The sequence below is a fragment of the Numenius arquata genome, chromosome Z (assembly GCF_964106895.1).
Source record: "Numenius arquata chromosome Z, bNumArq3.hap1.1, whole genome shotgun sequence".
Taxonomy (NCBI): Eukaryota; Metazoa; Chordata; class Aves; order Charadriiformes; family Scolopacidae; genus Numenius; species Numenius arquata.
The window spans coordinates 30730120-30741629 of record NC_133616.1 but is presented as its reverse complement, the minus strand read 5'-3'; the positions used below and the strand labels follow the sequence as shown (position 1 = coordinate 30741629).

The window sequence follows — 11510 nt, the reverse complement described above, 5'->3', positions numbered from 1 at the left end:
CCCTTTTCCACATCAGTGAAATAGTTCCAAAAGTTACAGTGAGCATTCCTGCTCATTTCACTGATTCATCATGCCCTGCTGGAGGTGAGAGGGAAAGGATCTCTTTTCACAAGAGATACTGTAAGGAGGAATACAGCCCAGCAGCAAGTTGACAGGGGAGATTGCTTTTAATACCTTTTGGCCGGATACCTTTTCCTCTCATCAGTGTCTTACCAGTAACGTTGCAGCAGAGATGTCCCATTGCAATCCTTACCTGGGCAGTCACATGAATCTCAGCAGATGGCCACACCACAATCATGTAGACAGTCTGTCAGGTGCTATTCCTGTGCGAGCAGACATCATGAAAGTTCAATATGTTGTGCATCAATAGGAATACAGAGACAAATTAATGTGTAGTCAGCCATGGATGTTATTGCAGTTTCACTGGTTGAACCATATTATGTTGTCCTCAATTATTATCACTTGTTCCCTTCGCCTGTGAGCTTTGTGTGATGCTGCTGTTGAAATAAAACACTTCTTTCCATCAAAGTAAACAACAGCTCCACTATGTACATCCATCTGACATATTTTTCACCAAATAAACAGGAAAATCTCTTTTGTGTCACAATTCCTATGAAAATCCCTAAAGCCAGAGCTGCAGACAAGAAAGGCTGTGTTATACTGTGCAAATTTCAGTAAGTGATTTGCTTATCTTAGCTGGCTGTTTGTTATGGTAACATGCTGAATGAGAAGAGGATAAAGCTACACCTTCAGTCATGCTAGGGCTGTGAAGCTAATTCTAAGTGCAGTGTCACAATCCTCGCAGCGTTAAGCATCCAGGTCTCTCTATTCTCGTCAGAGGGTAGGTTCTCAGCCAGCACTGACTGCATCCCCTCTCGTTTTTAGCTGCATGTTTTGAGGAAACACCCAAGCTTCCAAACCAGTACCAGTGAGGCTTTGGCAGCTAGCCAATCATCCCTTTGTGATAGCTATTTCTGAACCTGTTCTGAAGATTTTCAGGATAGGCATCTGTGGTTCAGGCATTGCTGATACTCGCTTGGGGCAGCAGAGGGAGCTGCATGACTTTCTGAGCTCCCCGTCAGCTTGGTGGCTTGTCACACCTCCAGACTACATGCACTGCACTCGGAAGGCACAAGGATGTGAGGAATCCTGTCTAGCTCTTCCTGGTTTGTTCTGCAGCGGACAAAAATCAAGGAGTATTATTATTTGAAAGCAAAGCCCACTTGTTGTATATAGCTTTGTCATCACATCCTGCTGTCAGAAGATGCATTGGGAAGTAGCCTTCCATTACAGTTTGGCAGTGCAAAGAGCAAACTAGATGGTATTGCAAACCTCTTGAGATGGCTGAGAATGAAGAGGGTTCATATGAAACCGACATTTGCAATATGATGTTAGATTTGGCTCATCTGCCCCTCCTGCACTGGTATGCAAACCAGGTATAAAAATTTTGGAAGACAACTGGAAAGACTTTCCCATCTATGCCTGTCAATTCTGGGAACAGAGAAGAACACGTGGGCTGATTATTCTTCCAAAGTTTTGTACTAAAGATATGCATGGCTCTGGAGAATTAGTAACTTTTTAACACTAGAATCCTTTGTGTGCTGTCCAGTGTGAGAGAAGGCAATTAAATAGTGAGTCGACAAAATACAGCCAAAACTAAAATGTATTTTCATGGGGAGCAGAAAAGCCAATGGTATACCGTGATTTAAAATACTGAGTGACTGTTAATACATTATAGTCACAAGCCTCGGAATATCTACAAAGCTAATGGAAAAATAAGAGAAAGGTAACGCTGTCAAGGTTTGCTTATTTGTTGTTGTTGTTCATTATGAATCATTGCATATGGTGCACAGAAAAATGCACAATCCATCTGGAGTTCTGGGCCACTTCCACACCCACATTCTTGGAGGAGTATCTGGTGTTTGAAAGGATGCTGCAGCCAGGGGGAAAAGCTAGGTATTTTTGTGCTTTCAATCACACTGTAGATGTGGTGCTTTTTATTATTGTGGACACCGACAGTGACAGGAATCGGGGCATACAGGTAACTGTAATCAGGGCATTTCCTTACTTCTGAGTGCTTGAGACTTACGTCTCAAAACCCTTTTGAAGCAGGGTTTTGTTTTCTGTATTGTGGCATTTGGTTCAGCAGCTGAACTGGACAGTAATGTCGCATCCATACTACAAAAAGACATAGAACCACATGTAGAAAGGAAACAGAACAGAATAGGTAATACTGCTTTTAGATATTCATATCAATACCTTTGAAGTTCCACCTTGTTGCAGGCGGAGGTGTGGTCTCCCTGTTTTCCCCCCTCTTCTTCCCCCCCATATCCCCCCTCTCGGCGCCCGCTGGGAGGGCAGGTGGGGGGGAGAAGACGGGGAAAAACAAGGAGAGCACATCGCCACACACCTTTGTTACTGATTGTAGTACAAAACTGTCTGGAATGTGAGAGTTTACTCTAATTCTTCATCTTTGTGCTGATTAGCACAAAAGAAGGGCAATAACAAAGCCCTATGTCATGCATTCATATTTTCTCATGCATTATTAACAAATTCCACAAGATTTAACTCTACATGTGACCAGTGTATGACAGGAAAGACAGAGCGGGTGAGAAGTCCGTTTGACTCAATGTAGTTACTCATCACCATGGCAGGCTACGTACAAGCAGCCTGGCATCAACTAAGCACCTGGACTCAAACTTTTCATCACTGTTTTCCAGAAACGGCTGTCAGCCTGAACTTAGCTATCTCCTGGTGTTAGAACACTCAATGACTCAATGACCTAGCATACTCTTTTTTCTTTTTTTTTTTTTTTTTGGAGCTCTGTGTCTAATGTCACGCCAGTACAAAACAGTGCCTGAAGGCTGGAAAAAGCCAGTTCTTGCTTAGACAGAGTTTTTTCTTTGAAAACATTTGTTACATGTCTGGTCTTTATTTAAGTAGAGATTCATAAAAGCTTGATGCATATAAGAAAAATGTGCTTTCTTTCATGCTTCATAATATTTTATTATTATAAATAAAATGCTGTACTGTCACTTAATGGTGTACAAACTCAAAGACTAGTATGCTATCTCCATTTCTTTTCCTTGTAGAATCTCTGTATTACAGTCTTCACCCAATCTGAAACAAGTGGGGTGTAATTTCAGAAATGAAAGGAACAGGATGAAAGATCAGAGATGACCTAGGAACTCACTTGTGGACTGTAAGAGGTATATGAAATGTCTATTCCTGGTGGGTCTGCCTGCATTGCAGAGCTTATTGCCTCCAAGCAGCATGCTCCTGCCTTTCCCGCCCAGCTGATGGAATGTAGAAGGAAAAGCTTGGGTATCAGACACTGAGATGTACTGCAACCACTTGGGAGTCTGTGGAGATTATTCGCACCTTGCCCCGGCCTCACTCCTATTATTTAGTCCTTTAAGTTTGACTGCAAAGCCATTTGCCTAGTCCCAGAATCTGTGACAAAGCTGCAACTCAACCTGCATCAAACCTGTGTTTTAACACGTCTGAAGGTAATGTAGCCCCTCTTATTCACTGCAACAAAGTTTAGGGTGACCTTTGTGGACATGAACACCTTCCATGGCACACACAGTAAATAAAAGGTTAAAAAAAAGTGAAGAATGATCTTCATAAAGAAACAAATGTTTTAAGTACCCCCCACAGACAGCAGGTTTTGAAATCAGTGTTACTACCTGCACAGTAAATCCCAGTGGCTGACTGGGTGCTGCCCAGATGGTAGTGCTGTACCCTGCCTCAATACACAGCTAAAGCTGGAGTGTGAAAACAGCCTGTCATGGTTTGGCCTCAGAAAGAATGATGGCAACAAAGAATGATGCGGCAGCTGCTCGCCCAGACTGAAGCCCCCACCACCACCTCGGCTGTGAGGGGAGAATGGGAAGAAAAAGGCAAAACTGGTGGGTTGAGACAAAGGCAATTTAACAGAACAGCAAAAGGAACAAGAAACAACAACAACAATAACACTGAGAGAGGAATATACAACCATGATTATGATACTACCACTTGCCAACCGGACCTGGGATGCCCCCAGCCCGCTCCCCTCCTCCGTGGTGACTTTCCTGTCCCTCCTCTTCCCCTTCCCCCTGGGCATGGCTCACATCGGATGGAATACCTGTGTCCCTGCTAGATCCTGGGGAGAATTAACCCTATCGCTGCCAGACCCAGAACACAGCCTTATCAGGAAAAACTGATCACTGACAAGGAAATGTTTGCTGCATGGATAACAGAGATATTTTCCAAGCACTTGCTTGCACAGTTAACCCAGAATAAGAGCATGAAAAGATTGATCCAGACTTGGTACTGGATCACCAGGCCAGTGAGTCTCAGGTCATGGTCCTAGAAGGGACTACCATGCAGTCCAGCCTACGTTTTTGTTCAGATAGATGTACACAGTACTGCATTGCTGAACAGGGAAGGGGACAATGTCATTCAATGTTTTTGTTGGTTCCTTTTCTTTCCATCTGCTTTTGACAATATGAGTGTCTCTTCCTATTTCTCCTGTACTGAATGACCTGACATACTCTTGAAAGTAGATCACAACAGGATCGTCTGAAACAAACAGGGTTTGTAATGTAAATAGATAAAAGGGATTTGGGGCCTTTTTTTTAATCATGTTCTATTGCTCAGAAAACTAACATTACATTTGGGAAGACAGGAAATATTTCAGAGTGAACTGCTTCAGTTTGTTGCAAATATCTGAGTGTGATACAGTCTGGTTGAGCCAATTGAGGCAGGAAGTCACCTCTGCAAATGACTACCTTTACAGTGCTGTTGCCACAGACATCTACAGGCAGTGTAGATTAGATGACTGTGTTATTAGATGACTGTCTTAATTCCTTTTCTTAGCATGCAATTGATGAAGAAACGTGTGTTTTTTCAAGAATTATGGGTGGAGGCAGCTTTGGAAGAGAGTGGGTTGTCCTATTAGAGAATTTCGCCATCCTGTCACAAGTATTTGTTATACAGCACAGCTATGAATCAGAATTGGATATTGAAGTCAGATGGGGCTAATTTCTGCAGGTGACTTTTATCCTCTCACATAGAGTCATGCGCATTCTCAAAATCTGACTGCTACGCAGAGGTCACGCAGACTCAACCCCACTCCTGGCCTCAGCTTGAAAATATGACTGGGAGAAGGGGAGAGAAAGGGGTCTTTACACTTACAGTGATCACAAAATGACAGAGATTTTGGTTACTGGAGAAGTAAGGAGTCGTTCAGCAGGAACTGATTCCTTGGAGCTGCGGAGGGCAGGCTTGGAGCTGCCCAGGAGCCTGGCTGAGAGAGGGCCTTGGGAGGCAGCCCTGAAAGCAAAGGGGCCCAGGAAGGCTGGATATTATCCAAGAAGGAGATCTTCAAGGCGCAGGAGCAGGCTATCCCCACGTGCCGAAAGACAAGCTGGCGGGGAAGAAGACCGGCCTGGCTGAACAGAGAGCTTTGGCTGGAAGTCGGGGGAAAAAAGGAGAGTTTCCGAGCTTTGGAAGAAGGGGCCGGCGACTCAAGAGGACTACAAGGACGTCGTGAGGTTATGCAGGGAGAAAATGAGAAGGGCCAAAGCCCAGCTAGAACTTCATCTGGCTATTCGTGTCCCAGACAGGGCTGCACCATGTGGGCGCCCAGTAGACCCAGTGCCCAGATCCAACATGTCCCCCAAACGTACTGGGCCAGAGCCTGGGGATCCTGACCCCCAGACGCTGCCAGGCTCTGACGACTCCTTCCAGGGGCCAGATGCAACCCTCGTGCCAAAGGATTTTGTCAAGGGCCTTAGGCAGAAGAAGGCTACGGGAGCGTCGTCTCCTTTTGCTGGGTTAGGAGACATGCCCTTGGTGGAGAGAAAGCGGAAAGCCTGAGGAAGGCCTCAGCCTTCCTTTGAGGGCCTCTGAGACGACCTTGTCTCTGCACCAGACTAACAGCCACATGCCTCTCACCTGATTCTCCTTTTTCTGCATTAATTTTTATTGAGGAAAACAGGACTACACAGGTGTCTGTCGCTGGCATCTCTTCCCACCATCGTCCCGCGCGCCTGCACTCGATAAATGCAGGTCTATCCTGGTTTTCCAGAGTTGCTCCGAATGCCAAGTTTTGTGAACTGAAAGGCTCTGGGGATCCCATTCTGCAAAGAAACCGTGTCAAAAATCAGCATCTCTCTGGGGTGTGAAGAGCGAGAGCGGGCTCCGTGTGTCAGGCCCCTCTCCCAGCGGGGACCGTCCGCGTTTCTTCCCCAAGCGGCTTGCTGGCAGGCGGGCGTTTCTGCCCTGGCCTCTTGCCCACACGCACGCACTGTACCTGCAGAGGCAAGGTCTGATGGGGCTTTCTCTGCATGGTGTAGTTGGATGTCCCCAGCAGAGTTTCGGCCTCGCCTTCCTCATCCAGTCCCTTGGAGATAAAGCACAGGGGAGGAGGTCAGGCTCGACCCGACCACGAGGAAACGTTCGTGCCTGCCCCGGGACCGTCATCTGCACCCGCCTCCTGCGGCTCCAGCAGAGACTGGCACGGGATGCGGTGGGGCTGAGCCTCCTCCTTGTGTGTTGCTGGGGGGCCCGCAGGCGCTGGGCCAAACCGCGCAGAGCAAGTCTTAGGAGGGGTGACAGCACCCTGCGTGTGCCTTGGAATGTCCCCTCAGAGAACGGCAGTGCGTGGGAGCACACGGATCTCGGCAGATGCGCCGAGAGCAGCAAGTCCCCGTTAACAGCTTTTCCCCGCGGCCGGGACCCAGCCCCCAGCCCCCAGCCCCCAGCCCCCAGCAGAGACTTACACAGGCAGCGAAATCTCGGGGGGCACCGCTGGCAGTCTTTGAGGTGTGCTGTACGGTGACTGCCTTCAGGGGTATTGGTGCCGGTAACGGGATTAGCAGCTCGCTCCGAGACCCTTGGAATGGCCAGCAGTATCTCAGTAAAGCATCCGGCTGAAAGCAGAAGGCAAGAGCATGGAAGGTGAGGGCATGATGGGGCCCGTGTGCTCCAATGCAGCCATGAGCACAGGCGGCACTGCGCCGGTGGGCTGTGCTTGTGCTGGAAAGGAATGGCGTGTTGGGAAGCCCACAGAAGCGCCTGGCCATCTTCCCGACCCGGGAAGGAGGAAAACAGCCATCCAGTGGGAAACATCCCATACCCTGCGTCGGAGCCAGGGCTTTCAAGAAACCTCTCCTTTTGGCCAGCAGCTCTGCACGCTCCCCCCACCCTCCACTGCCCCATCTGCGGAGCAGGAAAAGCCCAACAACTGGTCCAAGAAGGGCCTTGTGCACGGCCCAGCTGCTCCCAGCCCTCTTTCCCAAAGTGCAGCATCACCTTCTTCGTAGGGTCCATCTCTGCAGCCAGGCACGCGACCTCATTCCTCTGCCATTGAGATTGTTCCCTGCAGGCACCAGGAGAGCAGATCTTGTCAGAGCGCTGCCCAGCCCCTCCGGAGCCTCCAAGCTCAGGAGGAGCAGAGACAGAGGTGCTCGAGCCCCCGTTTCTTCCCCTGGTTTCTGAGTGCTTCCCTCCCCCTCCAGGTTTAGCAAATGGCCCGGGCAGGAGCCAAAGGCATGAGCCCTGGGCACTGGGCAAGTGAGGGCAAAGAGCACGCGCTCATCTGCCGCTACCCCAGCACAGGCGCTGCAGGTCAGGAGGGAGGAGAGGGCTCTTACCACAAGGACCACAGGTTGGCTGGTGCCTGCCCCAGTGGCACCTAAAAGGGAAAAGCTCTCCGTTGGAGTCCCAGAGCTGCCGGGGCTTGCCAGAGCCAGTGGCTCCAGGAAAGCCTGGCAGATGCTGCTGCCTGCTGAGCAGAACTCCTCTGTGGGCCTTTCCTGTCCCACTGACCAGCAGTCACTGACCTGTGGCACATCCTCTGCCCGCTGCGTCCACGTGAGCTGCATGATCCCGCAGCAGGCACCAGCTGTAATTCACATCACCAAGAGAGAGTTACTTTGCGAGGGTTTCTAACGAGCCCTGCCGTCACGCGCTCTCCTCCCCCAGCATGGTGGCAAGAGGCTGGCTGAGGACACGGGAAAGGGTGCAGAGAGAGGTTGTGGCTCCAAGCAGGGACCCTCTCCCTGGGCCTCGGGGCTCCCCAGCTCACCCCCGCCGGTGAAGGCCACTGTGGCTAGAAAGGTGGCTTTTGCACTGCTTTCCCTTCACACTCTCATGACCATTGGCTGATTTGACATGGGTCAAGAAACCTCCCTGGCAGCTGTGGCTGGGCAGGGAGCAGGCGACAGGCAACGGGCTGTTGGGCTTCTTTAGCACTCAGACACAGACAGTTCATTGGATGGGACAACTGTCGGAGACCTGGCAAATCTTCGCCCATAGACCGCCTTTGGATTTCCCCTGGAGGTGTCCCAAATAGAGGGATGGAGTGCACCTCTCCTGCCACACAGCTGCCGTCAGGCCACTGCTTCTCATAACCATGGCATGGACTGCGCAAGTGATGCTTTGAATTGGAGACATCTCAAAAGCTGTCTCTAACCTTGCTGCGGGTGTTAAGTCTCCCGTGCTAAGGTGGTGAGGACCTGAGCCTGAGGTCACCAGAGGCTGTGGAGAATGAGTCTCATGCTCATAGAGGAGCCAGAGCAGCCAGAGCCCCGCTCTGCACTGGTGGCACTTGTCCCCTGAGCAAAGGGCTCTCCACTCGGGCAGCGTCCCACCCACCTCACTGAGGTCACCCAAGGGCAATGCTGTGGCGTTCCCAGGGGTTGCAGTGCGTATGGCTCCCAAGGAAGCCACTTCAGGCTCCCTGCCTACGGAGCCACACAGACAATGTGCACAGCTGGGCAGGGGGACAAATTGTTCCCATGGCCCCAAGGCAGGAGAAGGGGCAGGAGGGGGAGCCTGAGCTACAGAATCAGGGAAACCAGAGCCCACCACGTCAGCCGTTCAGCAAAGTGGTCCCCAAATTTGGAGCGGCTGAGCAGTCAGCACCCTATGCCCACCTCCCCCCCCACAAATGATGCACTCACACTCAGAGACGCAGTTTTTGTTCCAACACAACGTGTAATCACAACTATGTACAAAGTGAAGCTCCCAGAGAGAAGGGACCCTCTGGAAGACACCAGGCAGTCCAGGGGACACAAACACAGCTCTGTCCTTGAAAGCCTCTTTCAGACTCCGTAGAGCAACAGTCCTGAGAGCCGACCTTCCAGTTCCTCGAGCTCACACAGTGCCTTCTTGTAGGCTTCTGGATCCTGCAGCAGGCACTGGAAGAGGTTGAGTGGCTCAGCTTCTCGGAAGGCTGGGGGCAGGATGATGTCCTCGGGCAAGTGGTCATTGCCAAAGAAGAAGTGATTGAGGTGCTTCTCCTCCAGGCAGCTGCGCAGGTACAGCATAACATCCTGCAGCCGGTTCAGGAATGATGCCCTTGTCCAGTTTGACACGGGTATGGTGTTCAGGAGATGCATCACGACCGTCTTCAAGGTATAGGGGCAGAGGCCTGTGCCCACCAGGTTCCTGGTGCAGAGCTGCAGGCATGTGAGGTGGACGGTGTTCTGCGGAGCCTGCCTGGCTGAAGAACTTTGCCTCTGCCACAGCGTAGCTCTCTGCCCACATCGTGCCTGGGGTGAAGATGGCCTCCGGAGCCTGGCTGCTCAGGAAGATGTCCGAGTTGCCTTGCTGCACCCCAAACAGCAACTCAACAAAGAGGGGTCTCCCGGAGGCATGTGTCAGCTCCAGCTTGCAGGAGCGCCTGGAAGGCAGCACCCTCATAGCGTAGTAAGGCGAATGAGGCATCTCCCCCCAGGCTGAGCTCACCAGGCTCTGGAACCAGCGGGCAGTTTTCTGCGCATCGAGGTAGCGGCCAGTGCAGAGGTTGCTTAGAAGGCTGGAATCCTGGTTTCTCTCCAGCGCCTCATAGGGCTGGTGGACGAAGCACAGCATGTCCTCCACATGCGTGTCCCTTGTGCAGGTGCACTCCAGCTGCACGCGGACACGGTGCTTTGCTGGCACCTCCTGTGCAGTGCCCAGCTCCAGGTGGAAGCTGTGCCCACGTGAAGGCTTCAGGGGCACAAGCAGGCAGTAGACAGCATCCTGAACACGGGGACTCCAACCTTCAAAGGCGCTGCCCACCCCGATGGCTTGCTGCGGCACCAGGAAGAAGCTATTGGACAAGCGCTCCTGGACGACACCGAGGAGATTGCCCACCAGCGTTTCCACCTCCTGTCTCCTGTGGGCCATGCTCCGCGCTGTGCACCGGATGCGCTCCCTGAACAGACGCTCTTTGTAATTGGAATCTTCTTTCCATTCTTCTTCCTCCTCCACCTCTTCCGTGCTGCTCCTGGAGCTCTCCTCCTTTCTCCTGCTGCTGCTGGGGCTCTCCAGATCATCACTGCTGTAACGTTGACGGATCTTTTTCCAGAGCCACAAGCAGAACGTGAAGAGCAGCACGAGGTATCCAGCAACCATCAAGAACTGCGACAGCTTCAATGCAGCAGAGAGCAGGGCTCCCCAGGCAAAGTCGCTCTGCTCCAGGTTCCTCTGCTCCACAACCTGCTGCGGCCGAGTCACGTCCCCGTTCAGGAACTTGGCATACTGCTGCATGCGCTCCATCGTGGCCGCATCCAGCTCCTCACCAACCATTGGTGGGAGCTGGATGAGGAGCGCAATCAAGGCGAGGACACGTGCTGCAGCCATAGCCTGCAGGAGTAGGGAGAGAAGGGGTTCAGTGGGGCTGGGAGGGAGGGAGGGAGGGAGCCAGCCGGGGTGGGGAGCAGGGCCGGGAGCCTCAGGGAGCTGGGGGCGGGTGGGAGAGGGGCCGAGGCAGCGGTGGGGCAGCAAGGTCTGTGCCCATCCCCGCCGGCAGCAGCACCGTTGCCCGGCCCAAGGCGCTGCCGCCAGCAGCTGAGCCCTCCATGCCCAGTGGGTCAGAACCCAACCCCCCGGGGCCAGCATTCCTGCCCCGGCCCCGCTGTCCAGCCCAGCCTCCCCCGTGAGCCCACTCACCGCTTGCCCAGGCCGTACTGGGGCAGCTGCCTGCTGGCGCCCTTTATACCTGCCCCCATTGTGACGCCTCCCCTGTGGTGTCCCCGGTGACGGAGCGCATCACAGACACCGCCGGCAACCGGCCGCGCCCCCGGGCCCCAACCCGGCTCAGCCAGAGCCTGGGATAGCAAATGCAACCGTGTTTTAAGCAGATTTGATGGCAAGGTGCACTCGGTTATTTCCTGCGTGGAGGCCAAGGTCAGAGAGACCTGTGAGGGAGACCCTCCCCTTGAGTCATGAGCTTCAGAGAGGACCCCCTTGCTTTCTACACTCCTTCCCAGAGAGGAATCCAGGGGCGGCTGGATCCAATCCTAGCCCCAGACTTGGTCAAGGCTTTACGTCTGAAGGATTCTATCTGGGCAACCAGTCCCTCCTAACACTTCGCTAGGCTTTCAAACTTTAGTGTGCTCGTTGTCACTTCCCCAGGATCTCTCGCGGCAAGGAATCTCTGAATCTGGAGAAGTAATCTTGAGAGGCGTCCCTACTCAAGGTAGCCCACTGTCGTGCAGGAGGGCTGAAGGGACTCTTGGGCTGTTGAGTATTTC

General features: G+C 52.3%; 1 pseudogene; it reads right to left on the bottom strand.

The window, feature by feature from the left end:
* Positions 1 to 9092: 9092 nt before the first annotated feature.
* Positions 9093 to 10617, bottom strand: LOC141477252 (inositol 1,4,5-trisphosphate receptor-interacting protein-like 1; annotated as a pseudogene).
* Positions 10618 to 11510: the final 893 nt, after the last annotated feature.